This window comes from Xenopus laevis, chromosome 3S, assembly GCF_017654675.1.
Source record: "Xenopus laevis strain J_2021 chromosome 3S, Xenopus_laevis_v10.1, whole genome shotgun sequence".
Lineage (NCBI taxonomy): Eukaryota > Metazoa > Chordata > Amphibia > Anura > Pipidae > Xenopus > Xenopus laevis.
This window is the reverse complement of record NC_054376.1, coordinates 23,825,441-23,853,153: the sequence shown is the minus strand read 5'-3', so window position 1 is coordinate 23,853,153 and position 27,713 is coordinate 23,825,441. Positions and strand designations below refer to the sequence as shown.

At 41.3% G+C, this 27,713-nt stretch overlaps 1 protein-coding gene across 1 annotated transcript in view; it reads right to left on the bottom strand.

Annotated features, from left to right (window-relative positions):
• Positions 1 to 18,252, bottom strand: part of slc18a1.S (solute carrier family 18 member A1 S homeolog) — a 53,504-nt gene extending 35,252 nt beyond the window's left edge. Inside the window, exon 1 of the mRNA XM_041587495.1 lies at positions 17,898 to 18,252. The gene's annotated coding sequence lies outside the window, so the exon portion shown is untranslated. The remainder of the gene's footprint in view (positions 1 to 17,897) is intronic.
• Positions 18,253 to 27,713: the final 9,461 nt, after the last annotated feature.

Below are 27,713 nucleotides of genomic sequence, written 5' to 3'. Positions count from 1 at the left end.
TTGTTCACTTTTATAAAGTTCGTTCTTGGTTTATTGCAATTGATGTGTTTAATTATGTGTTCCTAGTGGGGTCACCCGTAGGTGTATCCCCAGATCCTACTAGATGGAGGCATTGCCATTGAAAGGAATTCCCGCTACCCTTTCATTCAGCAAAGGGGATTCAGGATCTGTGTATGGTAAGATATTGATGATGTACTTCCTATAATTTCATGAAGGAGTTATGATAGAGTTACAAAGCAGAGCACAGAAAGTTTTGCATAATACCATAAATTGGGAGTATGTGACTATCACCACTGAAGAGGTAATGGCATGAAAATATTGGGTCCAAATAGTGTGAACAAATAGCAGGGTTGCCAACAGTAGAGATTAACCAAATGTGTACACAAGTTAAATTATTAATTTTAATAGTTTCCTACTTTCAATAATTAAAGACATTTAGTTGACATGTAGGGGAACAAGTCCTTCTGCTGTTTTTCTGTCTGTGACATCATCCAGCCTGGTTATAGGCTGGAGAGCCATCCGATTGGCTAGGCGCGCCAGTGCATCCCTGTAAGAGGAGGAGGACCCAGGGGAGTGCCTGACTTTGGAGTCAAATGCACAGGGTTAGAGACAGAGCTGATAAAGGGAGCCCCTGATGCAGCAGCCAGCCAGTGAGAGTCTGAGAGAGACAGCGGGGAGAGTGCAGCATGTAATGTGACAGAGCTGCAGTACTAAGTAATTGTGCTCAGCTGGACAGATGAGTTTAAGCCTAAAAGGAAAGGTCGCCCTGTATTCAGTTCAGCATTTGGATGCCAGATGCAATTCTTGTGTGTGCCCGGTGTGAGCACAGGTGTTTCCCGTGAGCCTGCCATAGCCTATATACAAAAGGAGAGGTACATTGGGGGAGGTAGCGCTACCTGGGGAATAAAGAGCTCTAGGGAAAAGGGACACTTCATGTGAACTGAACTGTGTTGTCCAACCGGAGTGGAAAGAGACTGTTCTAGTTACTAGACAGAACCACATTTCCACAGTGTAGGAATATTACTGCATTGCACTGTTTAACCTATTCTTTTCTTTATTCTTTATATAAAGTTTCTCTTGGTTTACTGCAAACTGTGTGTTTTATTTTCCTAGTGGAAATCCCCTGAGGTGTGATCCTCAGTGCTCACTAGGTGGAGGCACTGCACTGTAAATTCCAGTTCCTAGTATCTTTCATACGCAGAGAATGAAGAGATCTCAGGGCCCTGGATTGCAAAGGGTTAATCATTATTTAAAAGAGTGTAACCAAGATTGGGTTATAGACACATACAAGGGATTACAGACTTGACCAGGTGTATAACTATTTGCAAGCTCATTGCATACAGAAAAAAGCCTAGCCTGTTCACCCACATACATAAGGAAGATGATAAAGGATTTTATGGTCAAGCCAGCTTGGTCAGTGACAACATGTGCAAGGCAAGTTAAAATTATAGTCAACTGAAGTGGTAGGCTCTCCTAAACGTTTCACAGGAGGAACAGAACCTGGGCATAGGTACAGGGCTGGCTCAGATGATAAGTGGTAGGAGCATGTACAAAATCAGAAGACAAAATTTGAGTCAGGGTCAGAGGCTTCCAGCATTCCAATGGGTCACTAACCAGCATTCTACTGGTCATAACTGTCTTCTGATTCAATGTGTATCCACTTCTGATTTTATCCCTTGCTCTTTGCCTTGATATCTGGCATCAGCCTTGATAACCCTGCTGTGCAGTACCTTGGACTTTCCCTGCATTGCCTGCCTGTTTGCTGGTATTTGCCAGTATATTCACCTGCTTCCCTAACATAGAAACATTGGTAACCTTAGATATTCTGATGATATCAAATAAAGAAAATATGAAGACCTTTATAAGCAAAGTTAAGAAACAGATTGAAATTATGGTACTACGGCTAGAAGAAAATAAAGCTTATGACAGCAGGAAAGACAGTTTTATAGTTGTTGGTAAAAGAAACTAAAACCAAAGGAACCCAATACAAGCCAACACTTGATAAAATGAGTATGAAAGCTGTACTAATGTACTAATGTGTCTATGAAAAGAAAAATATGGGCTATAGTATTTTCTGTAACTCTTTATAAATGTGAAAGTTAAATACAGTGAAGCAGCAACACAGGAATATTAGTGATAACTTTAAACCCTGGTTTTGACTAATGCCAGTTTAGCCATCAGTCTTATGTAAAACCGATAGACTATTACTAGAGCATGAGAAAACAATTACAGGTATCTGGGCCATACATAGTGATCTAACTATCAAATTGTGAAATCTGAAAAGACTAGTGATGTACAAATCTGACCCATTTTGCTTCGCCGAAAATTCTCAAAAAGGAAAACAATTTGCCAAATGTTTTCAAATCATTAAAGTCTATGGACAACTAATTTTTTTTGACGTTGACGAGCTGCAATTTTTTTCACCCATTGAAGTCTATGGGCATCTTTTTTGCAGCAATAAGACAATTGGTTACTTTAGGATGTCAAATTTTGGTGGATCACAGAGAAGTATCCATGGCCTGTCTAAAATGGTCTCTTAGGGGCACAGCAAGATGGTACAGGTATGGAACTTGTTATTTAGAATGTACAGGACCTGGGGTTTTCCGGATAACAAATCTTTCTGTAATTTGGTGCTGCTCCATTCTGAGTTCCTATTCCAGTGTCTTGATTTGAAAACAATTGTTTCTTTTTTACAAACCAAAGGCTCTTCAAAGCAAAGTTCATTGATGAAAAATGTATATTTCTAACAAAAATGTAGAGACTTGCTCAAAAGTTTTTATGCTATATTTGCTGACTTGTTTGTGGTAGGAGACAGAACAAGAGAGGAAGGCCAATAGTTTTTTTCCCTTTTATATTTTATACAGTTTAGATATTTTAAACCCTGACTTAACCAACAACAAGAATTGGAAATTACAATAAAATAATGGGTTATGAATATGACAAGATGCTGGTAGTAATTTCACTCAACCAATGTGAAAGCAGATCTTTTGATATATAGAAAGCTCAGAGTTATGTGAAAGCCATTATAGGAAGGTATAATTGTGTGTCTAGATTTCTGCTTTTAAAGGAGAAGGTAATGCTGAGTTTACTTGGGGGGTGCCAAAAGTAAGGCACCCCAAGTGATTGTATATACTTACCTAAAACCCTGGGCTCCTATCAGAAGAAAACTACACCAGTCTGGGGGTTCTTCCAGCGAGCACCACGGAGAGATCCTCTTCCTGTTTCTTTCTTTGCGTGGGTGTGCATGTGTAGTAGCACGAAAACCTGAACTTTAACAAAGAAATCGGCTATTTCATTCTAATGCGCATGTTTCTTCCCGGGGAAACTTGAAGAAAGAAGAAGAAGGAAGCCAATCACTCTGTGGTGCTTACTGGAAGAACCCCTGGACCGGTGAAATTTTCTGCTGATAGGAGCACAGGCCCAGGTGTCAGGTAAGTAAATATAATCACTTGGGGTGCCTAACTTTTGGCACCCCCAAGTAAACTCATCCTTTCCTTCTCCTTTAAGGTAGCTGTTATAAACCTTTACTGTCCATGCCGACCCTGTCCTTAGGTATCAAAAATTATTTTATTATTAAACACTTACATAATAGCAGGTCGGCCTACTACTATGTAAGTGTTTAATAATAAAAATAATTTTTGAATCTTTAACAAAGACTGAGTGTGCAATCCTTATATTTTTCTTGGCTTGTTAATTATTAGGAGGCTACTTTTGGGCGGCCTCCTTAGGTATTAGCACCTCAGCATTTTTCTTTTGGGGGCGAGCTTTCTAAATTGTAGTTTGCCTGTCCTTAGGTATAACAGCCAAGAGAAAAGAAAATATTATAAGGGAAGGAGGACAACAGTTGTAATCATTCATGAATAAAGATTCTTAAAAAAAAAAAGACTATAGTTTCTATGAAATCAGTGTTGTAGTTTGAAATATAACAGAGGTAACACTTGCTCTTCAACAATATTCTGCCCAGCCCTCAATTCATAGATGTCGCCCAGCACTGCACATAAGAAAAATTAAACATTCAAAACTTTATTTAAATGAAAATGAACATTTATTTTATTTTATTTTGATACACAATTTATATAAACTTAATATAACATAAGAATTTGATTTATTCGCATTTAGAGAATAGACAATATTCTTTTTGATGGTTATCCCTATATTGAATCACATACAACAGTTTCATGGATAACATCTTTATCAGTGCAAAATACTTTAGGTAAAAAGTTGTTTCAATGCTGTGAATGCAAATGATTGATGTTGCTGACCAGGTTGATGTGTCTCTCAGAGGTAGAAGTGTTAACCAATTCAAGTAAGTTGTGGGCCTATTGATCAGCAGACTTTGCCCCCTCTGGTGTTTTTTCATGGTTTAAAATGGGTTTAAAGAGACTATATTATCAGTGAGAAAACTAAAGGTGTACAGTACTTTACTTATTTATAGGTTTCATTGTTTTGCCATCTGTCTCTAAAGGTGGCCATAGATGTAAAAATTAGGCTCTTTCCTGCGACCATTCGTGAACTGTCCGATATCCAGATAGAAACATTAGAATTCTACCTCTATCTGATGATTCAGCACTAACAGTAGCCAATATTCGGGTGCCTTCAAAGATGTCCAATCAAAATTTTCTGACTGGCCCGATTGAAAAGCCAACCGATATCCAAGTCTTCTGGCGTTATCGGTCGGCACGTCCCCCAAACTTTGTTTCATATGATATTACCAGTGCATCTACCGCCACAAAAAAGATAAGTGTATTGTATGAAACCTGATTCTCATTTTCTGGACAAGACCAGGTTACCAACACTACCCTCCCACCAGAAGGTCCATGTCCAACACTTGCCACCATCTGGCAAGGTTCTTTTCCTTAGCAACTCCATGCTAGCAAGGAATGGGATATAGCAAGCTAATAATAATAATAATAATAATAATATACAATATTTAGCTTAGATCATAGCCAGACCCCAGGACCATAGCAGAAAATACAGAGGCTCACATTGTAGTTTGTCTTTACATTAAGCACTCACCAGGTCTTAGAGCCAAGGCAGTATAACTAGATTTAAAGTTTAACTACATTTGTTTGGCTGCTGCAGGGTCCCATATCACTGCAATGATTAGTACTGTAAGGGGCCGATTCACTAAGGGTCGAATATCGAGGGTTAATTAACCCTTGATATTCGACTGGGAATTAAAATCCTTCGACTTCGAATATCGAAGTCGAAGGATTTTTGCGCTGTTTCCGATCGAAGTAAAACTGTACGATCGAACGATTTAATCCTGCGATCGAAGGATTTGGTCATAGCGTATTGTCGAATGAGATCGAAGTAAGATCAAAGTGAACCTTGCCCCACTTGTATTCGAATCGATCGATTCGAAGTATTTATGCCCCACTTCCTTTCTGCCATTTTTTTCCAAACAGGAAGCCCTCTAGAAGCCATTTTAGGTGCATTTTCGGCCTGATTGCGCACTTGCTATTTAGACTGCACAGGTGGAGGAGGTGTCTGAGGCAGGTTGGATTTTTGGATTAAAAAAATGTCTGGGAGAAGGAGGAGGAGGAGGAACGTCTCTCCAGCCCTGGGGAGGTGCCAACGGCAACTGGATCCCACACTATGTGGGATCTTAGTCGTCGCAGGAGGGGGAGAGAGGGGGGCACAGGCTGGGGAGTCACTGGGAGGGGTTCCTGGGGGGAGGAGGAGGAAGAGAGTGGGGGGTCCCGTAGGGGAGGGGAAGAGGGTAGGTCAGGTGGGGGGTCCCGTAGTGGGGGTGAGAGTAGGTCAGGTGGGGGGTCCCGTAGTGGGGGTGAGAGTAGGACAGGGGGGTCCCGTAGAGGGGAGTAGAGTAGGGGCTTTCCCGTACAGAGGGGGAGCGTAGGGCAGGGGGGTCCCGTAGAAGGGAGGAGAGTAGGGCAGGGGGGTCCCATAGAGAGGGGGAGCGTAGGGCAGGGGGGTCCTATAGAGAGGAGGAGAGTAGGGCAGGGGGTCCCGTAGAGGGAGGTAGGAGCGTAGGGCAGGGGGGCAGGAGCATAGTGTAGGGAGGGTGTCCCCCAGCCAACGCAGGGAGTCCCCCAGGGCACGCTGCATGTCTCGCTCACCATCTGGGGCACGCAGTGTGTCACGCACCCCACCCAGGGCTCGGAGAGGCTCCCCCAGGAGGAGGACACAGAGGCTGCCCAGCAGCGAGGAGGAGATGGAGGCACCACTAACTGCCTCAGAGAGGAGACAGGAGGAGGAGGAGGGTGATGATGACGGAGGAGAGGAGGGCCCCACAAACAAAATGGCCTGAAGGTTTACCAGTGATGAGAATGGAGCACTGGTGGACGAGATGGTAGAGTGATGGGATGTGCTGTTTGGGAGTCGGTCCCATCATATCAGTGCTGCCAGACGTCAACAACACTGGCAGCAGGTAACGGACAAGGTGAACACTGTGGGTGCTTTACACAGGGATCGCCCCACAGTGTACAAGTGCTTCAGTGACCTGAAGCGTTGGGTAAGGGCAAAGCTGGTTACCAGGAGAGCTAAAGCCCAGAAGACCGGCGGAGGGCGTGTCCCTCCACTCAGACTGAAGCCCTATCAGCGCCGGCTTCTGGACATTTTGTGCTAAGAGGGCTGTGAAGGAGTGGACACAGACTGGAGAAGTAAGTTGACTTTTATAGAAACAAACATTTGACTCCTTTTTTCCACATTCACATCATTTAGATAAATGTCTAATTTCCCCTTTAGCATTTCACTTCTTTGCTAAAATATTGCTCCTGTTTTGCATTAGACGAGTTTCTTGTGCTTTTCTTTACAACTTTGCTGTTTGTTCATTACTAGTTATTAAGTGCAGCTGTAAGACAAAATGGCAGCCATTTCTTTAGTAACCATTTCTCCACTATACCACAAATGTTTAAAAACTGCATTAAAGGGGTGGTTCACCTTTAAGTATGTTCTAGAATGGCCAAGTCTAAGCAACTTTTCAGTTGTCCTTCATTATTTATTTAGTATATTTTTAAAATTAAAGGACTCTTTCCAGCTTTAAAATGTGGGTCTAGAAATGCTCTGTAAGACTACACATGTGATGTTATTGTGAGTTTTTATTACTCGTATTACTAATTAGACCATCCCCTAATTATATTCCAGTCTCTTCTTCAGATGAATGCATGGTTGCTATGCTAATTTGGACCCTAGCAACCAGATTGCAAAGTGTAGATCTGCTGATTAAAAAGCTAAATAACTTAAAAATCACAAGTATTGTCATATATTACATTCTCTCCTGCTCGCACCATTGCAAATGTATTTAAAGGAACAGTAACACCAAAAAATGTAAGTGTTTTAAAGTAATGAAAATGTCATGTACTGTTGCCCTGCACGGGTAAAACTGATGTGTTTGTTTCAGAAACACTACTATAGTTCATATAAACAAGCTGCTGTGGAACAGGAATTGAAAAAAGTCTATAGGGCACAGGTTAAATAGTGGATAACAGATAACACCAATATGTTCTACAGAGCTTATCTGCTGTGTAACCTGAGCCTTTTCTCATTTGAATGGCTGCCCCCATTGCTACACAGCAGCTTATTTATATAAACTATAGTAGTGTTTCTGAAGCAAACACATCAGTTTTACCAGTGCAGGGCAACACTGCATTATATTTTCATTACTGTAAAACACTTTTATTTTTTCATGTTACTGTTCCTTTAAGTTTTAACCATTCCATCTCCCTTGCTGTACCATTCCATTGGAGTTAGTATTTGGAATGAGAAATAAAATAGATTTGTAGCATGTGGGAGGTCTCTTGCAATTCCATATGATTTTGTCTTATAATACTTTTTTTGTTTTCTTTATTCACAATTGCAGTACCGCCGCAAACATTGCGGCCTGACTCGGGCAGTGACCAGGACGACGCTGCTCAGCAACCCCAGGAAGAGGGTGAGGCTGAAGATCCGGATAGAGCCCCGGAAGCTCAAGGTACAGACATGTTCAATGTTGTGACCAATGTAGTTGCTTCCTCAACTTGTTTAAAGCATTACTAATGTCCTATCTCACATTACAGAACACCGAGCTGAAAGCCGCACCCAGTCACCAGCTGTGATTCCTGTGGTGCCCCCCAGACATAAGAGTAATTTTATAACTAATAACCCCTTCCTTTATTTATTTGTCTGTGTGTCACCAAAGATGGCATGTATTGGTTAAGCTGAGCTCAGGAGAGGTGGTTAGGAGAATAAAATAGGATCAGACAGCTAGAGCAGAGTTTCTATGGGAACCAGTAATGATATCTCCTCAGTGGCTGTTAAGACTGGAGGGTGTGTTTAGTAATCTGAGCTGAGAAGAACTGAGCATGCTCATTAGCCAACAGCCAACGTGAATTCCTGAGGGAGGGCCAGAGTGAGTTAGAAGAGGAGAAGGAATTCTAAGTGATTAAGGGGATACTGCAGACTTTACTGTGAACCTTTTAAAAACCAGTGGCAGGTATCTGAAGCTCCTCCTCATTGGGAGGGAGGGTTTACATGTCCTTTAAAAAAAAAATTTTGTCTAAAAAAAAAAAAAAACATGTTTTCCAAGCTACAGACTGGTGTGAAATTTTCACTCTAATGTTGTGTTTATGCCACCCCCCCCAAAAGAAAACACCACCCCCAATCTAAATGTGGCCAAACACGGGCCAATAAAAGCTGCCGACAGACAGACAGCTTATTGGCCCGTGTATGGGGGCCCCCGACGGGCTTCCCCGATAGAGAGATGGCCATAAATCGGCCAGATCTCGATTGGATGGGACTAAAATCCCATCGGATTGTGGCCGCATCTGTTCGTTGATGCGGTCCTGCGATCCGACCGCCCGTTCCTATTCGTTAGGATCCGATCGTTGGGCCCTAGGGCCCACAATCGGATCAGCGCGATATTGCCCACCTCAAGGTGGGCATATCGGAGAGAGATCCACTCGTTTGGCAACATCGCCAAACGAGCAGATCTCTCCGTGTATGGCCACCTTAACTTGGAACCTTTTCTAACCTTTTGTTTGTTGTGGGTTATGCACATGTCCAATATATATACTTATATTTGATTTTTCTTGTAGGTCGTGCTGCTGCCACTGCTGCTGCTGCAGAAATTGGGGGACCACCACAGGAGGAAAGATGGCGACTGGGTGATCAACCTGCGGCACAACCGGGGCTCGTTGACGCGATGATGGCTGCCATGCAGCCTATGCTCGACCAGCAGCGCCGCCAGGAACTCTGGATGAGGCGGTGGATGGCACAAATCCATACGGATATTCGGGAGACCCAGGTGACCATCCATCGTGGATTCCAGGACCTGGTGGCAGCCATGGCAGCCCAGCCTCATCGACCAGGGGGCTCTGCTGAGGGTGAAGTCCCTTGTCCACCTACTGCTCCCCCTCCACCCCCTGAAGCTCCTCAACATCGGAGGGAAAGGGGGCATGGAAGGGGACATGGTCCTGTCCGAGGGGACAAACGTCCCTAGCTCCAGTCTGTGTCATTTTCCATCTGACACTGGCCTCTTTGCCTATTTTTCTCCTGGTAACAAACTTTGCCCTATTGACGCTTCAGGTATCACTTTGTCCGTTACCCAGCAATGGGACTGACTCCCAAACAACACATCCCATTGTTTACACTGTGCTCCATTCTCATCACTGAGGGGTGCCATTTTAACATCTATTGGCACCCTTTCCAATAACACCTGGAAAAGCACTTCAAAACATCTAAGTGCATTTGCTCTAACATATGAATATATGTATGGTGTTATCAGCACCAAAGTGTGCATATCTAACACCCATTGGTGCCCTTTCCAATAACATCTGGAAAAGCACTTACAAACATCAAAAAGTGCATTTGCTCTAACATATTTCTATGGCGATGCTGCAGTGTTGCCTAACACATTCACTTGGCCAAAAAATGTTACATGTAAGGGTCAATAAATTCCATTGCAAACATATGACTACACTTTTTTATTGTGTATTTATCACTAGTGCAGTGTTGCTTTAAAGGTTCCATATGCTAATCAAGCTCTGTATTTATGTGGTTTACATGTTATGTGCATTCATGTAACAATGGCCTATATTCTGCAACTGTCAAATTGAAAACAGTGTACCTTGTGCTTTGCACTATGAAGTATTGTTGGCTACCTCTGGCCTACTTTGGCTACCCACCACTCATAATAGGTGATATTGCCTACTACTACCTCCTCCACCTGTGGTACTTAAATAGCAAGTCAAAGGTATATGATATGCCTTAAAGGCACAAAGCATTGGTTGTTACTTTGCACTATAAAGTATTGTTGGCTACCTCTAGCCTACTTTGGCTTCCCAGCACTCATAATAGGTGCCAACGCCTACTACCTCCTCCTCCACCTGTGCTCATTAAATAGCAAGTCTAAGGTGTATGATATGCCTTAAAGGCACAAAGCATTGTTACTTTGCACAAGAAGTTATGTTGGCTACCTCTGGCCTACTGTGGCTACCCAGCACTCATAATAGGTGCTAACGCCTACTACCTCCTCCTCCACCTGTGCTCATTAACTAGCAAGTCCAAGGTGTATGATATGCCTTAAAGGCACAAAGCCTTGGTTGTTACTTTGCACTATCAAGCATTGTTGGGTGTCCAAAACTCTATCTGGCCAGCACTAATCTCATATTGTTGATACTTTTAAACTGGCCAAATTGTCATATAGTGACAAGTGTCATTTGTAGATCATATTGATTGTTATATTATTGTTTTGGACACAAGCTTATCAAGGGCCAAATTTTTGGATACTGTTTAATGTAAAGTTGGTCATGATGAATCCAGGGGTGCATTATCAATGTCATGCAACAAATGCTTTGTAAAGCTTTTGCCCTTTAGTGGTCTATAGGGGCTGCTATATTTTGAAATATATGTTGAGACCAAATTCCTCCTGTGGCTTCCAGCTAAGGTACATATTAAATGGTTTTAAATAAATATGTTGTGTTCCAAAACCAAACAAACTTTATACAGATATAGATTGTCTTTTTATTGTTGTTCAACTGTTTTGGATTTTGACAAAGATTGTGTCAGTAAAGCCACTAAAACAGTAGTTTTTTCTTTTTTGCCAAGGCTCTTGTCCAAAATAGTAACATGGGTAATGTCATTTCAAACAAGAAAACAGAAGAAGCGTTACGTGTGGATCAAACAAGAAAAATGCATTAACACAAATAAATTTAAGTAGCCACACAAAAGCCGGTCATTGCTAAACAAACACTGCCACTTACTGATATGTTTTCTAAAGGTGACTCCACCCAGGTTCAAATGAGCATTGGTCGCACAATAAAAAAGGTAATTTCCCCCCCCCACCCCGATTGCAAAGAATTGTGTGTGTGCAGATCCATTAAGAAATCCTCCCCTTAACACATCACACCTGTAAACTGAATCAGGTGGCAAGAATTAAAAGCCCTAACAAAGTTAGCTGATTGAACTAAACTACAGGTCCCAAGATGCATAGTGCATCTATTGTAGCCAGACTGAAAAAAGGGAAACATTTCTTGAAAATACATACATATCACCTTTAAAATAATATTTGAAGTGTCTTTGTATGAAATTGAAAATAGAACTTACCCACAAGCCTGCCGTCCGGCATTTCTCCTCGGGTAAAGAGGCCATGGAGAGCTGACTGACACAGGATAGTGGCATCATGGACACTTCCAGGAAAGCCAGATCTCACACTCATGATGCGCATGTTGGAATCACACACCACCTGCACATTGATGGAATGGGAGCGATTACTATTTCGCTAGCGCTCCTGGTGATGGCGAGGTGGTGTGAGCGCAACATGAGTGCAATCAATGGCTCCTAGGCAATTTGGAAATTGGCCAATTAGGAAAAAATCCTGTTTCAATCTTATCCACTCTGCCTGAGTTGAGCGGAAGGAAATGAGCCTTCGCGAGTGCTGCAGTAGTGCCCTCAGCACCTGTGCTAGTATCCTGCTAAAGGTGGACTGGCTCATGCCAATGAGGCATGAAGAAACCTGCTGGAAACTGCAAGCAGCTTGCACATCCCAGGCACTGCCTGAGACCGTGCCATCACAGGTTCAATGGCCTCACTGATGAGACCATAAACCTGCACTATGGCGGCACAACTCAGACGGAACATCCTCACAACCTCATCATCAGAAAGCTCGTCCAAACAAAGTACAGGTCTCCTGAAGTGACGAGGCTGCCTGATCCTAGCAGGGACAAGGTGTTCCTGCTCCTCAGCCTACTCTTGGGCCTCAAAAATGGCGGCTGGCAAAATGTCCATTTTGAAAAAATTCGAAGTCAAATGGCATCTGGTGGGGGTTTTTATAAGTAAGCCAGTGTTTCCCAGCATTCCATGCAGCTTTTAAACATTTAACCATTTAGTGAAGCGTAAGGATAGATAGGGCCAATTAATATTTGAAGTGGGGAAAAAAATAGAACAAAAAAATAATGTTAGACTTTTGTAAGCCATTGCTACTTGAAAATCTTAGGTTATATTCTGATTGATGCAAAAACAAACATGTTTCTGGTGTCAGTATTTATTTTAATGAAATTCAGCAAACCTCTAGTGCAGCCAGAACTAAAGAAACAGTTTATAAAGTGATCCCTAGGTGTCACTATACACCCACAGCAGTGGAGAGCACCAGTAAAGAAAATAGAAGAAAATCGAATAGTCGAATGATTTTTTACCTCGACCATTCGATTATTTTTCCTCGACTATTCGATCATCTTCGAATGTCGAAGTCCAAAATCAACTTCGGTAGGTCAAAGATGGGGTACAAATAAAACTTCGGGTGAAGATTTCATAAATAAGGTATCCTTTGAGTCGAAGAGTCGAATAGGCGAACTAATACATCCTTCGATAATCGTACTTGTCCACTTCGATTATCGAATTTGACTATTCACCTGATCGTAGGATCGCTCGATCGTTCGAATCGAAGGTCGAAGTCGAAGTAAAAAAACAGTCGAGGCTTAGTGAATCTGCCCCCAAATGTCAAGTGTGGACACTGCATTTAAGCAAGACTAATACTGGCACCCAGAATCACTACAGTTGGGGATATCAACTAACCTCATTTCTACAGTTCTGATTTTTTTTCTTCAAAATTCCACATAATGTTAAATAGGTCTCAGAATAGCCAAATAAGATAATTATCACCCTAATCTCTTCGGTATTTCACTGCTCACACTCCCCCAGGGCCCAGGTTCTTTGCATTATGCAATTCATATATGTTATTTGGTTTCTGCTTTAGTATAATACGACAGCTTATTGGTTCTGCAGTGCCAAATGACATATTTTGTTGCAAATTCTGGGCACAGTCATAACTAAATACACACAGACTGTTTTCTTACCCAGAAACACAGTAACGCTGACATATTGGAAGATACCAGTTCCACAGAAGACTTCAGTTGGAAGAATGTAGAAGTAAAATGCTGTTTGCAAAGGAGCATACAAGCCTGTATTCTGGCTTGCAGAATATAAACATAAAATCAAAATCAGAACTTTGCCAGTACCTTGCCTAAAGCTGCTGGAGTAATACCCTATGCTGCTAAGGTTGGGCATGGGGGGGAAGACCTTACTATGGACTCTTACATACGAGCATTTTTAGCTGCGCTCCCCTGCGTTCCGGTTTCACGTGTTCAGCCGCAGGGGAGCACAGGAGTAGACGCACTAAATTCTTTTCAATGGGGCTGTACTCACAGAGACGCTTACATGTGTCTGTGTGAGTACAGCCCCATTGAAAAGAATTCAGTGCGTCTACTTCTGCACTCCCCAGTGACTGAACGCATGAAACCGGAATGCAGATTCAGCTGTAGGCTGCACAGACGGATTCTCTGACTATGTTCAGCTGGTATCTGCACAAACAGGAATTGCAACTGCTCAGAGACAAAAAATTGCCTTCTGCAAAACAAACCTTGGACCTTGAGGCCATATTTTACTATAGTGAGGGAGGCAGCTCTACATTGTAGAAAAAAGAGAAAAGAATCCATAAGGTTTAGGCCTTAGATAAATATTCCTAAATATTCAGCCAAAATAATCAACTGGACTTGTAATTGTAAATCCAGTTGATATGACTTATTTCTACAGATATACAATGACCTGGATGAATGAGAATCTTTGCAAACATAATGCAACTCATTTTTGGGAGAAAACCCTTGCATCATCCTTGCATGCTCCTTTGCAACTTGCAGCAAGTGTCAATGCTGTAATAAATTGCACATAAGTGACCAGATTTATCTGAACATAGGGCCATATTAAGCCCTTGATGGCCCCTGGGCAAAGAGCTAAGTGGTGGGCCCCTACTCCCCTGGCACGTGTAGCGTGCCAAAAATTTCATTGAAGCCATGCTCACTTTTTGGCCACACCTCCTAAATACCACAACCATTTTAACAAAACATAACTCAGTCATACCAGTAATAAATGGATAAACAGTATATTAACCACAGATCTAACAGTATACTACATAAAATGGATAATTAACCCTAGCTATGCCAGTATAATCACTGTAGAAATGAGCACTCTGTTAATCCCAGACAAGCAAATACGATCACTAAAACATAGCCAATGAACAGAAAGATTGGCAGTAAGGGTAGGACTCCACGGACGATTTCCGCACGATCCAACGCGCTGCGCAAAAATGTAGGCGTCAAGTCAGATGCAACAGAAATAAGGTAAGAGATGGAAATGTTGGATGAATTTGCAGCGTTTATCTGACGCAACACAACAGCTAGCAGCATCTGCATCCGCCAGTCGCGTCGGATCAATGCTGCAACACCATCCGACAATGCTATTACTTACCTTATTTCTGTCACATCCAACATGACGCCTGCATTTTTGTGCATTGCATGGAAATCGCCATGGAGTCCTACCCTAAGGCAGAGCCAATAGAGAAGCAATTCTGAGAAAAAATAAATCTGATTAAGTAGTGAACCTGTGGAAGTGTAGCTCCCTGTTCATTAAATTTGTTGTTCGCCTTTAAAATAACTGTAAGTATGATGTAGAGAGTGATATTCTGAGATAATTTGCACTTGGTTTTCATTTTTTGTTATTTGCGTTTTTTAATTATTTAGCTTTTTATTTAGCAGCTCTCCAGTTTGCAATTTCAGCCATCTGGCTGCTAGGTTCCAAATTACCTTAGCAACGAGTACTGATTTGAATAAGATACTGGAATATGAATAGGAGAGGCCTGAACAGAAAGATGAGTAATGAATAGTAACAAAAACAGAGCACTTGTTTTTTCGATGGATCAGTGACCCCTATTTGAAATTTGAAAAACATTCAAGTAAGAGGCAAATGATTATAAGTAAATATAATAATAATAATAGCATAAAAATGTATAAAATAATAAATAATGCTTAATCTCTATCTGCCTATTTATACTCATGCGTGGCCTGGCCACTTCCACTTCACCGGGTTGGGGGGGTGCGACTGCAAGTGGATCGGACTGCGGGAGGAAGGGAGAGTAGTACAGCAGGTGCCTTTAAGGAGCTATTTTAAAAAAAAATGTAAAAAAAAAACTGTGCAAGTCAGAAGTGGGCCCCCAAAATAAGTGGGACCTGGGCAGATACCCCTTTTGCCCGCTTATTAAAGCAGCCCTGCCATGACTTACCCCTTGCCTGAATGCAGCTATAATTACAGGGCCCCATAGTGGGCCTCATTGATTTTTTACATTAGGGAGTCCCTTGCCCAGGCTGATTCAGTGGATAAATATAGGAAACTGCTAAGTAGGTGTCTAGATGTTTCTAGCCACTGACGGCATTTCGATTGTTGATCTAAGAAACCATTATTTGAAGAAAGGAGTGTTATTGTATTTATTTCAAAAATATAGGTATGGGATCCGTTTTCCGGAAACCATTCTCCAGAAAGCTCCGAATTACAGAAAGGCAGTCTCCAATAGACTCCATTTTATCCAAAAAATCCAAATGTTTTAAAACAATTCCGTTTCTTTGGAGTAATAAAACAATACATTGTAATTGATACAAATGTATTATAATTAATATATAATTAATCCTTATTGGAGGAAAACCAGCATATTGGGTATATTTAATGTTTACATGATTTCCTGGTAGACTTAAGGTATGAAGATCCAAATTGCAGAAAGATCCATTATCAGGAAAATCCCATGTCTCAAGCATTCTGGTCCCATACCTGGCACCCATAAGGTGCTTTCAATTAGTGATGTGCGGGATGTGCGGGTTGGGATTTCCTGACCCGAACCCGACCCTAACACGCCCACCCGTGAAGAAGAGTGTGAGGTCGGCCCAACCCGTCCGACGTATTGGGCAGGCCTGAAAATCACTACTTTCAATTGTGTGCTTTTAATCATGACTTTTATGGATGTTTGTCTTTTTGTTAGTTAATTTGTGTTATTAGTACTATTAGTTAATTAGTACTGAAATATTATATGTAACCCTATAGTTAAATGGAATTGCAGTATTCCAAGGGCTATCCTTTAACCATACAAATAAAGGATCTCGGCGAGGGAACCTCACGAACTTAGTGGAGGAATGGCGTTAAAGAACTCCAACTCTCAAGTCCATTAAATTAATTAGTGCGCCAGTGTTTTTTAAAGGATAAGAAAACCTTTAAATAAATGAATGTAACATTGCTGAGTGTGCTATTCTAGCCACTTTTGCCATTTACGTTCCAAGATATTAAGAGAAATAAGTACTGTTAATATGAATTTTATTTTTTACATCAGCTCCACCTGCTGGTCAGTTTCTAACAGTGATTCGGTTGAGGAAGGTGATAGAAGAAACAAAGCTGTTCCTCTGATTAAAAAAACATAAGTACAGTAGAACCTTAATATTACAAACCTCCAGTGTTGTACTGGCCCACTGGGATACCAGGAAAACTCCCGTTTGGGTGGGCCCAGGTCTTAGTGGGCCCTTCTGGTTCTAACCATTTCTCCAATTTTTGCATGGGAATGAAGAGGCTAAACAGATGGAAGGATAGTGTTTATTATGTAAAGAAAAGAGATTAGAAGAAAAAAGAGCTTCAGTGAGAAGAGGAGAAAAAATAATTTGGACAGGGGCCCATGGTCTAAGGTATTCTGGTGGGCCCCTGACTTCCCAGTCTGACACTGGAAACCTCAGATAACTTTTCTCATCAGATCGCCCCTCTTTCTTTTTTCTTACAAGTTCCTTGTCTAGATCATGGCAGGAATCTGACCAGCAGATGGCCACATTGTAACAAAATTCATTCATATTAACATTTAATTCCATTAATTTCTTGGAATCTTAAAAGAAAAAAAATAATGCATGTAAATTGCGAAAGTGCTTAGAATAGCACCCTACTCAATGTTACTTTCACATATTTTAATATTTACTTATCCTTTAAAACAAATTGTTACTCAAAATATAGACAACCTCCTGTAGCATTGTGACAGTACAAATATTTAGCAGGTACTCGCATACAAAGAACATAGCCAGTGCCTTACAGTTGAGTTAGTCAACCTGGAATTATACAATACCAAGTATCAGGCTCTTTAAGTGGAACCTAAAAGAGCTATAGTAGTCATTTAGTAACATAGTAACATAGTGACATAGTTAATAAGGTTGAAAAAATACACACGTCCATCAAGTTCAACCTTTTTTTTTTTTTTTTTTTTATATAGTGGATAATGTACCCCCTACTGTAATTTATAAAGATATTATAAGTCACCGAGGAGTTATGTGACCATATAAAAGCACGAGGCCGCAGGCCGAGTGCTTTTATACAGGTCACATAACTCCAAGGTGACTACTAATATCTTTATAAATTAAATTAGGGGGTACATTATGCATTATAATCTAGTTTTTATGTACAGTGCCTTACAGTGGCTGTGTATGTGCAGAGTTTTACTGGCATTGCTTTATGTGGTACAAAATAACACTTTTGAGGCTGTTTCATTTTGCCCTACCCCCCCCCCCTGATTAAATTTTTTCCATGTAGTTACTTTTTTTGGGGATAAGTACCTTTTGAATTCAATCTGCTATTTTCATTTTCCTTGTCCTGCATTGAGTGACGTCGTCAGTTGCAGGTTAAAGACAGCTGAATAAAGGAAGGTGACAGAATTCAGGAACAGAGAGTGATGGCTAAAGGCGGAACGAAACCGGAGTTTCACTGTGTAAGGGAGAATGGAATGACATCGTGGAGGGGGAGCTAAAGGAGCAGACACGGAGGAGTAGGAAGTTAAAGTTAAAACGGTGAGTGGAAGGGAGGGGGAGTGAGACAGAGAGGCACTTTGCGAAGGGGAGGGAGATGATAGAAGCATCATGTGACGGGAGCCAGACGGAGGGGGTGGGGCTAGGGAGAGCCGAACCTTACACTGACTGATTTAAACAGGCCATACTTATGACACAGGAGGAGCGCGCCGTGTAAAGAAAAAGCTGAGCCAGCGAATTACAGAAGCAGGATGCAGTGGAGGAAAAGAGAAGCAGCGGCAAGTGACGTCTCTAGCTTATAAACGGCGCGTTCTGATGTCAGAACGCGCCGTTTATAAGGATATAATTTACAGTCTGGTCCCATAGGGAATTGACCAGACTGTAGATTATATCTGTCTAACTGCCAGTTGATCCAGAGGAAGGCAAAAAAAAACCCATCTGAAGCCTCACCAATTTGCCTCAGAGGGGTAAAAAATTCCTTCCTGACTCCAAAATGGCAATCGGACCAGTTCTTGGATCAACTTGGACTATGAGCTATTTCCCATAACCCTGTATTCCCTTACTTGCTAAAAAGCTATCCAACCCCTTCTTAAAGCTATCTAATGTATCAGCCTGTACAACTGATTCAGGGAGAGAATTCCACATCTTCACAGCTCTCACTGTAAAAAACCCCTTCTGAATATTTAGGCGGAACCTCTTTTCTTCTAATCGGAATGGGTGACCTCGTGTCAGCTGGAAAGACCTACTGGTAAATAAAGCATTAGAGAGATTATTATATGATGCCCGTATATATTTATACATAATTATCACATCACCCCTTAAACGCCTCTTCTCCAGCGTGAACATTCCCAATTTGGCCAGTCTTTCCTCATAGCTAAGATTTTCAATACCTTTTACCAGCTTAGTTGCCCTTCTCTGTACCCTCTCTAATACAATAATGTCCTGTTTGAGTGATGGAGACCAAAACTGTACGGCATATTCCAGATGGGGCCTTACAAGTGCTCTATACAGTAGAAGAATGACCCCCTCCTCCCGTGACTCTATGCCCCTTTTAATACAGCTCAAGACCTTATTTGCCCTTGGTGCTGCTGACTGGCATTGCTTGCTACAGCCAAGTTTATCATCTACAATGACTCCAAGGTCCTTTTCCATAATGGATTTGCCTAGTGCAGTCCCATTAAGGGTATAAGTGGCTTGGATGTTCTTACATCACAGCTGCATGACTTTACATTTATCAACATTGAATCTCATTTGCCACTTAGCTGCCCAGATTGCCAGTTTGTCAAGATCATGTTGCAAGGATGCCAAATCCTGGATGGAATTAATTGGGCTGGATAGTTTTATGTCATCTGCAAACACTGATACATTACTTACAACACCCTCCCCTAAGTCATTAATGAACAAGTTAAATAAAAGTGGACCTAATACTGAGACCTGGGGGACCCCACTAAGAGCCTTAGTCTGTATACTTGAATCCCTAATCTATGGGTGGTACACCCAGGATTGTAATCTTTGCCTCTGCCCAGACCCTATCTTGCACCCTCTAGGAAGGTGGAAGACGCATAGCATATGTTGGCTTCCTGTTATATAGAAATGTGCCATCTACTGAACTGCCAGGAAACTACACTAACCCATATATTATTATTCAGCACCTGCATATAAGGCAAGCATGGCCTAATGTTGCTTTAATGCCCTAAGTGTGCCAATAAAGGCATTTTAATTGGAATAAATCTGTGGTGCTGTTCAAGTTTGCTCCTGTATTTGTCGATGGTAAGTGGCCTTTGGAGAATGACTAGAACTGACAAGAAAAGTGAATCGATTGTTGTACTGACTGCTTGTTTCTAAGTGATAATCAACCCAGCCTGCTCAACAGTTGCCGCCCCCCCCCGGCTTTAAATTGGTTTAACTGGTATCAGGATATCCTTTGACACTTGGGCAGTATAGTATCTGTTATTATTAGTTGGAGTCTAGTCTCTGCTACTTCTGGTGGAATGGTGCTACTTTGTCATCTTCAATGTTTGTTGCAATTAGCCAGTTAGGGCTCCATATCCCTCATGATCTAGGGGGGACTTCATATGGCCGTTTGGCTTCTTCTCCCCTGTACCTAGTTCTTCTTTGGGGGAGCACTCTCAATGAAGCTTTGGTGAATCCCAGGGAAAAGGCACCCTCCCAACTCACGAGATGGAGGAAAAAGAGACCCCCCAGAATTGTGGTAAAGTCTTTAGGGTAGCCATGGATTTTGGGCCTCATCCTTTTAAAAGGAGAGACTATTTTATTGCTCTGTTGTGCAGATGTGTCTCACTTCTCTTGTTCTTTTTAATAAAAAGTTTGCCATCTCTCTATATAGGTGATAAACAAAGGAGTTTCTGCTTTTGCTTCAGTATACAATTTGCATCCATTCCTGTCATGGCCACATAAAACTGTGCCAGACAATATCCTGGTCACTCGTCCATTGCACCTACATTCACGCACTCATACATACTCATATCTATACACGCACACCCTTAAACTATATCTACCAGTATCTATACTAATTGTAGGTTTTATTATTTAACCTACAACATTATGCTTATCCAAGAAATCCTCCGAGCCCCCTATGTGAATCAGCCACCACAACATTCCCTGGCAGTACATTCCATAACTTCTCTGCCCTCACTGTGAAGAATCATCTATGTTGCTTCAAATGAAAATTATTTTCCTCTATTCTAAAGGGGTGGCCTCTGGTGCGGTGATCCTTTTTATGGGTAAAAGGTCCAATGCTATCCGTCTATAATGCCCTATATTGTACTTGTAAAGAGTAATCGTGTTCTTTTTAGCCACAGAATGACACTGGCCAGAATTAAACATCTGGTTATCCACAAAATGCCCAGATTCTTCTCAATAAAGGGAAACCCCCAACACGCTGCCATTAAGTGTATAGCTTGCATTTATATTATTAATGCCAAAGTGCATAACCTTGTATTTATCAATATTGAACCTCATTTCCAGTTTGCTGCCCAGTTTTACAGTATAGTCAAATCTCTTTGCAATGTGGCAGCATCTTGAACAGAACTTATAGTTCTGCACAACTGAGTATCACAAGCAAAGATAAAAAAGGACATTTATATAATCTATGGTGCAGCCGCTACTTTAAGCTGTTTGTCTGTCCTACCGAAACCTGCACAAACTACTTATTGACATTATGGAACCTTTTATAATGTTACTGCAAAATATGACTGTTGTCTTAAATAAAGTCTTTGCAGTGAGTTTCTCAATCATGCAAAAATAGTAACTGTATTAAGCAACAGCCTGGAAGATTCTTTCCTGTGGTTACAGTCCAAACATGCTAAGTGCTACTAAACAGATACATCTATTGCCCTGAGGGCTTCTGTATACATAGTGAATTCTGCACCTCATTTGATCATCTACAAATCACTTATTGCAGTAGTTTGTGCCCCTGAATTATTATAAAATTGAGCCCCTTAGAGTTAATACACACAGCACTTGCATGTGGGGCATTTGTTGCACTCTGCATCTTGCCTCTTCTTTTGCAACTGAACCCTTCAGAGTCTTGCAAAGGACAACTCCACCAAAAAAAAGCCTCTTTTGGCATAAAGAAATAAAATATCATTCTAAGCAGTTGATTAAACATTTTTAATGTTTTTTAATTAATTGTTAAATGTAATTTCTATTGAAAGCAGTATCTAGTTTGCTTGAGAGATGCTTGAGAATGCAAAAACAATTAGTGATGCACCGAATCCACTATTTTGGATTTGGCCGAACAACCGAATCCTTTGAGAAAGATTCGGGCAAATACCGAACCGAATCCTAATTTGCATATGCATATGCAAATTAGGGGTAGGAAGAGGAAAACATTTTTTACTTCCTTAATTGTGACAAAAAGTCACGTGATTTCCCTCCCCGCCCCTCATTTGCATATGCAAATTTGGATTTGGATTTGGTTCGCCGGGCAGAAGGATTCAGCCGAATCCTGCTGAAAAAGGCGGAATTCGGTGCATCCCTAAAAACAATAGTGTTGCAGGGCACACTAATGCCTATGACCCTTTCTGCAACTAAAATGTCATTTTTTACTTTGCGTATGTTAATTAGAGGAAAATCACTTTTCTTCACAAAAGGATATAAAAAAAATCCTACTTTTTCCTTTCCCACCCCTAATATGCATATGCAAATTAGGATTTGGTTCAGTATTCAGTCGAATCTTTCACAAAGGATTCAGGGATTCGGTGCATCCCTATTTTCTACATTTCTCTCGTGATCTAAAATATGGAAAACTATACACTCAGGGAAAAGTGAAACAAAAAAGAAAATATAAAATGTCTGTTTGTCCTTGAAACTGGGTTTGACCCCTAATTACCTTTGTACCATTAAAATCCTTGAACTGAATATTAATTCTCCAGATCCAGTTCTACAACTGACATTTTATGTTGCAGGTCTGATGGACAGAGAGTTTGCACCATAAACAACAAGTTCAGAATACCATAACTATCTGTGAATCTGGTCTTGTTTGGGGAGAATTCAGTCAGTTGCTCCAAGAACTGACTGGCCTCATCTACGGGAAGCTTAACCTTAACCACTGCTGTTCTGGTCTATGAGACACTTCCATTCCTTCTTCAACTCTTTCCTTACCAGTACAGGTATGGGATCTGTTATCCAGAATTCTTGGGACCTGGTTCTTTCCTGGATAATGGATCTTTCCGCAATTTGGATCTTCATACCTTAAGGAAATCATGTAAACAGTAAATAAATCAGATAGGCTGGTTCTGCTTCCAATAATAATTAATTATATCTTAGTTTGGATCAAGAACAAGCTACTGTTTTATTATAACAGAGAAAAACAAGTGATTACTGTATATTTATAAAGCATTAACATCTTTTGCAGTACAGTGGACTACAAGGATCAGGATGCATGCCCAGAACAATCATACAGAAGATATAGTGAATAAAGTACCCCTTATTGTGAAATATAATGATATTATAAGTTACAGTGGAGTTCCATGACCATATAAAAGCAAAAGTGCCAATGCTGAGTGATTTTATACAGGTCATGGAACTCCGAGGTTACTTCTAATATCCTCATATTTTCCAACAAGGGGTATTTATTAAAATACACACGTTTTAAGTGAGTCATGTGACAAAAATGACATCACTAAGCTCCATTATAACCGATGACATCACTAAGAGCCATTTATAAGGATATAATTCACAGGATATTGTGTACTGTATATATTATGTATATATTGTGAGCATAGTCCCTTTATATGGGACATATTTATATATGTCCTATACAGGATATAAAGGGGCTATGCTCACAATCTAAAAAAGGGTATGAGACATAACCTAAAAGTCCTTAAAGGAAAACATAGCACTTTTCAATGACTGATCAAACCTGCTAGCCTGCCCACTGCTCCATATCTTTTAAAAAACATAAAAAGGCACTCACCATAAACAATTAATAAATGAGGAAAGCATTCCATATGCAGAATTACTGCTGCAAGGTGCTTTATCTCTGACTACCAAACACATAACATGTTTCAGGCCTTACATGCACTTTCTCAAGTGTAACACAGGAAGGAACATATTGACCTTTTAAACACACCCCCTTAAGTCCCACCAAATCAAACTTAAAGGAACATTAACACCAACGTGTTTCAAAGTAATGAAAATATAATATAGCATTGTGCTGCACTGGTAAAATGGGTGTGTGGGCGTCAGAAAGACTACTTTATATAAACAGGCTGCTGTGTAGCCATAGGGGCAGCCATTGAAGCACAGGATACACAGTAGAAAACAGAAAAGCTCTGCAGTATACAATGGGATTCTTCAGAACTTATCTGTTATCTACTGTGTATCCTGTGCTTGAATGGCTGCCCCCATGGCTACACAGCAACTTGTTTATATAAACTATAGGTTTGTTTCTGAAGGAAACACACCAGTTTTATGACTGAAACACTATATTATATTGGAGGGAGCCTGGGGAAAAGGGGACCTGGACTGGACTTCCTCTATAACTAATAAGAAACCCCCTTCCTCCCAGACGCTCTCTTACCTACAGTGAGGAAGCGGCACTAAAGTTGGGGCAGGGCCGCAAGAGGAAGTAGACAAACTAGAACAACAAGTCACAGCAGCAGAACAGCTATTTTGTCAGAACCCTTCCCCACGAACCAAGGCTGATTGGCTGACAAGCCAGAACACTCTACAAGAAATCCTAACAAAACAGGTTAAGAAATCATAACTATTTAGTAAAAATAATGTATTCGCAACGGGGGATAAAAATAGCAGACTGTTGGCTATGTTGTCTAGGGAAATCTCTCCTCTTACCAATATCCCGGCGGTCAAAGATAGTAAGGGATCCATATGTACAGATCCTAAAGACATCAACTCAGTTTTCTCCCACTTTTATTCACATTTGTATACTTCACGGGTATCCCGCCCTAGGGAGCAGATACACGAATACCTTGACACTATCCCCCTTTCCACACTAGAACCCGCAGACGTTGCCTTGTTAGACGACCCCATTTCGGAAACAGAAGTGCGAGAGGCAGTTTCTAATTTGGCCCCGGGTAAGACCCCAGGAGTTGATGGACTCCCGACAGATTTCTATTCCAAACACGAGAAGCAATTGACACCTATTCTCACCTCCCTTTACAATGAAGTTCAAGTCGGTGAAACCCTACCCCCTTCTATGCATGAAGCACTTATTACGCTCATTCCTAAGCCAGGGAAAGACCGCTTGGACTGTGCCTCCTATAGGCCGATCTCACTGATAAATGTAGATGCCAAGATTCTTGCCAAAATCCTTTCCCAAAGGTTGAATCAAGTTATCACGAAACTAGTTTCTCCTGATCAAACAGGGTTCATACCTGGTCGCACAACTGACATAAATATACGCAGATTATATATTAACATGACCATAAACCATGACAATGCTGGAAACCGAGTCATAGTGGCGCTCGATAATGAGAAAGCATTCGACTCTGTGGAATGGAGTTTTCTTTGGTCCACCATGGAGTCCATGCGTATAGGCCCCAATTTTAGAAGATGGGTAGCAGCATTATACCACAACCCAATAGCTCATCTTAAAACCAATCACACCTTCTCAGACCCTTTCCCTCTCGGTAGAGGCACCAGGCAAGGGTGTCCTCTCTCCCCTCTCCTGTTTGCGCTGGCCATGGAACCCTTGGCGTCCCTTTTGAAAAATACTAGGGAGGTGAAGGGACTTAGACTAGGACCAGTTACAGAAACGATTGGGATGTATGCAGACGACACCATTTTATTTTTAGAAAATCCCTACGGAGCCTTAGATAAGCTGAAATCACTGCTTTCCACACACTACTGGGCAGCAACAGCTCCTCAGACTTCCCTTGCTATCCTTCAACACCCCACAGACAAGGGGGGGCTGGCGGCTCCTAATTTATTTTATTATTACTTGGCCACCAAGCTGGTGACGTCAGGATGGTGGGCCGCCCCGACACTCCAAAATGCAGCCACAATTATTGAAGCACAAACAGTGGGATCATATGAAGCTTTAACAAACCTGTTATACCGAGGTACCAAACGGAAATCGGCCATATCCCCCTTAAAAAAAGCTAATGTACAAATTTGGAGGATGGCCCTAACTCACTTTCCTAGGAAAGATCCTTATGCCTCTACATTTACCCCCCTTTGGTATAATCCACAACTTCCACATTTACACACCATCCCGGACCCTGGGATTTGGGCCCGGTACAATATTAAATATGTAGACCATGTTACGGAGAATGGTGCTTTATTGTCTTTTGACTTACTGAAGGCCAAATATAATTTACCGAACCAGATGTTTTTTCGTTACATTCAACTTAGAAATGCCTGGAAGGCCCAATTCGGAGATTTGGTCTTAGATTCCTCCCTTCGGAGGTTAGAGGAAATGATATTTACCCCTGAACTCCCGAAACCAATCTCCCAATACTATTCTTTATTAAATACACCTGAGAACCCGGTTTTACCTAAACTGTATGCCAAATGGATCCAGGATATACCGAACCTCACCCCTGATGTTTGGGATGAAATACTGGAAACACATAGTGCACTGTTGATTAGTGCTAAAGATAAAGTGATACAGTTTAGATACCTGCATAGGTCCTACCTAACACCACACAGATTACATCTCATAAATTCCGATATCCCAGACATCTGCCCAAAATGTGGTCATACTCCAGTGGATTACATTCACATGGTATGGAGTTGCCGGCATGTACAGGTATTTTGGGGGAAAGTGGTTACTGAAATGAGTCATATAATGGCTCTCATAATCCCACTTGATCCACTAATTTTGCTACTAAACCAGGTAGCGGAAACTGCCCCTAACCCGTCAGAAAGAGCAGTAATGTGTTATCAATCAAAGAGACTTATTGCTCTTAATTGGAAATCGAAACAACCTCCAAAAAGGAAGCAATGGGTAGAAATGGTAAATGCCTCCGTTAGTATGTATCAGCTTACATACTTAAGTAGGGGTTGCCCAAAAAAGTTTGATAAGATTTGGTCCTTGTGGCTCTCCGAGCATCTACCAGGCCTCTTACCTCAGGCTAACTGATGAGAATGTAATCCATCCTCCGCCCTCCCTTGGTCAAGAATGACAGTTGAGCACATAGAGGGAAAATTGTGTCTTTATTGTTCACAGTAGTTATACACACAGTTTCTTGCAACAATATATCATGGGGACAGTCAGGATGTTGGTTATAAATGATTCATGTTCATTGTCTTAATAACAGGATGTCATATAGACGGCACAAAACATCTGAATTTATATGCTGACTGTTGTATACAACTGTGTGAATCTATATCTGTATTTTTATTTTCATTTTTCTTTTTGTTTGTTTGTATGTACGACAGTTAAAACTAAATAAAAACAAATTTGAAAAAAAAAAAGTTGGAGCAGTGCAGAGGTGGGATGGGAAGTAGGCGAGAGGCTGGGGATCGAAGTGCGCCAGGCCCCTCTGAAGATTTTTTTGCAGGGGGCCCTCTAGTTACACCACTGCCATGATCCCCTGTGCCTCTCTTTCCTTACTGCACTTTAGTACTGTACTGTACTTGCCCCAAGCTCTGCCAAACACTACCAGCATCTGAAATCATTTTCAGAAGGGTTTTTGGTCATTTAATTGAGGTGTTACAGTTAATTCAAGGCTGTTACTGCAGGAGACCTGGAGAGGATGGACAAAACCAGAACACTTTTTGAAAAATCAGGAGGGTTTACCTTGATTATAAGTGATGTATTCTTGGGCACACAAAACCAATACCTATATTTATAACCTGTCAGAAAATGTATAATGTTTAGTGATAATAACAAATGACCTTGGGCCACCAGCAGCAAAACAATTTACCAATGGAAAGAGAAGTTGCCCAGAGTAAGGGGGTTGTATTTGCTCAGTATTTCATTTTCAGCTCTTGGTATAATTCATATACATCATTTCATATTGCAGATTTTGGCTTCTTTGAGCTCTTTTTGCCCCAATATATGTAAAAAAAATTTAAAACAACAGGAATTTGGTCCTGAGCGTTTGTCCCTTTCTAACTACGGTCAAAAACGTACGTGTTCTGTTAAAAAGCAAGTTTAAACCGAAGCAGGGTTATTCTTTTCAGCACCAAGGACAG